The sequence below is a fragment of the Crocuta crocuta genome, unplaced genomic scaffold (assembly GCF_008692635.1).
Source record: "Crocuta crocuta isolate KB4526 unplaced genomic scaffold, BGI_CrCroc_1.0 scaffold3, whole genome shotgun sequence".
NCBI classification, from domain to species: Eukaryota; Metazoa; Chordata; class Mammalia; order Carnivora; family Hyaenidae; genus Crocuta; species Crocuta crocuta.
In genome coordinates, this window is record NW_027529934.1 from 2,679,878 (window position 1) to 2,682,267 (window position 2,390).

Here is a 2,390-nt window from a genome sequence, read left to right on the forward strand (position 1 = left end):
CTCTCTCTCTCTAAACAATAAAAAAAAAAAAATAAAAAAAAAAAAAAAGGAAGAAGGAAGAGACCCAACAATCCTGCAGGAACAGCGTACGGCCTGACTCCAGAGCCAACCTATCCATTAGGCACAACATTGAGGGCCCATGATAGTTTTAGGGGCCACAAAAATATCATTTTAATTTGTTAGAATCAGAAGAAAAGTGAGTATAATAATAATAATGAATATAATAATAAACCCAGATTGGATTATATCCATCTTTATACTAATGTCATAAAATAGAATTTTTAATATTTTTTTATGGAAGAAGCAACCGAGGAAGACAAAAGAGACCCATGAGAGTCCTAATGTGGCCCCGCCTGACAGAGCTCACCTCTAAGGCTCTGGGAAGTGCTGAGGGCCGGCATGATAGGGAGGAGAGGAACTGATGTTCAGCATGCTCTCTCACTTATTTGTCACCCACACTTAGCATTACAGCCCCATGCTATCAAAGAGGAAACTGAGGCCCTGAAAAGTTAAATGACTAGGATTTGAGCCTAAGCCATTGGAGACCAAGCCACTAGTGAACTTACCACACTACTCATGGTGCCTGCAAAGCCGCAGGCACAGAGATGCGGTTAGACACTTTCCTCAGATCTGCCCCTGCCTGCCAGAGGCTGTGCCCCACACCGGGTCCTGCCCCCTGAGTCACCCCAGCTCCACTCTGCTCTTTGTGAGCCTGAATTTCCCTCATCTGCTTTGTCCCCAGTGCCAAGCCCCCGCCCCACCCTGGCTCCTGATCTTAATCACAAAACTTGGGAGAAACAGGGTCGTTATATTGCCCCACCCTATGACCAGGCAGGTCTGGCTGCCCTCTCCTGCCTGTCAGTCCTTCCGGAGAACAGCAACTTAGTCCTAGAGGAACAAAGAACAGCCTGGGAGGAACTCATCCTTATTCCTGCTGTAGGCCATGTACCAACTCCTCCCTCCTTGTGACCATGACAAGGTCTTCAAACACTCTGAGGGCTTCTTCTGTCTGCACCTAATCCTCTTCAGCACAAGCTTAGGGGTGAGTTCTTTCCTGAGGCCCAAGCAGAAGTTCTTGAATGGAGCCCTCCTGTTATTCTCCCCTTCACCTCTGCCCATATTTGGTGAACCCTCAAATAGGAGTGGGGTGTAGTCAACATCCAGGAGAAGGCCTAGAAAGTGTAGCATGGACTTGGGAACTGAGGGGCCTAGTGGAATTCCAGCTGTGGATAAATAATTTGATTTCTCCAGATGTAATTAAAACTTGCTAAACACTAAGAGCGAACAAGAGATTCATCACATGCTTAATACAGATTCTGGAATGGAGTTGCACCGACAAATGTTAGTGATCTTTTATGCCTGCTAGGTCTTCCACTCTAATTTGCATGGCTCCATGGTTGTCGTATTCCTGGTTTGCATCTCATTAGTGCATTACACGTTTATTGAACACTTGCTATATGTCAATCAATATGTAGGCATTGGAGATCCTTTGAGGATCTCATGCTCTGTTGGGAATTGCAGAGAAGTGAACAGTCAGCTACGATACAGTGTGGTCATTGTCCACTTCTGGATCTCAGTCAGTAGTGTTGCCATTAGAAAACCAAAAACTCAGATGCCAGAGAAGCAGTTAGCCTTTAAAAATTGGGTAGTGCAGGGGTGCCTGTGGCTCATTTGGTTAAGCGTCTGACCTCAGCTCAGGTGGTGATCTCACAGTTCATGGGCTCAAGCCCCGCCCCCCAGCCTCTGTGCTGACAGCTCAGAGCGTGGAGCCTGCTTCTGATTCTGTGTCTCCCTCTCTTTCTGCCCCTCCCCCACTTGCACTCTGTCTCTCAAAAACAAATAAATGTAAAAAAATTTTTTTTTAATTTTTAAAAATTGGGTAGAACAGGGATGCCTGGGTGGCTCAGTCAGTTAAGCATCGAACTTCAGCTCAGGTTGTGATCTCATGGCTTGTGGGTTTGAGCCCTGTGTTGGGCTCTGTGCTGACAGCTCAGAGCCTGCAGCTGCTTCAGATTCTCTTCTGCTTCCCTCTCTCTATGTCCCTCCCCCTACCTTCCTCTCAAAAATAAATAAACATGAAAAAAAAATTTTAATTTGGTAGTACATAGATAAACAAGAAACCAAATCAGTGGTAAACAAATGGACCAGGATGGATAATAACAGGACCCTGTAATCTAGCATTTGGCCATTTTATAAAGTAGACAGTGTAAATCTAGTTGTTCCTGGCTATTTCTCCTAAGAATGAAATCCCTATTAGGTTCCTGAGGACTTAGCCCGATGAGTTTCTTGGCCTTATGAGTTTCTTTCTTTTCTTTTTTTCTTTCTTGAATGTTTATTTATTTTTAAGAGACAGAGAGACAGAGCGTGAGTAGGGGGAAGGGCAGAGAGAG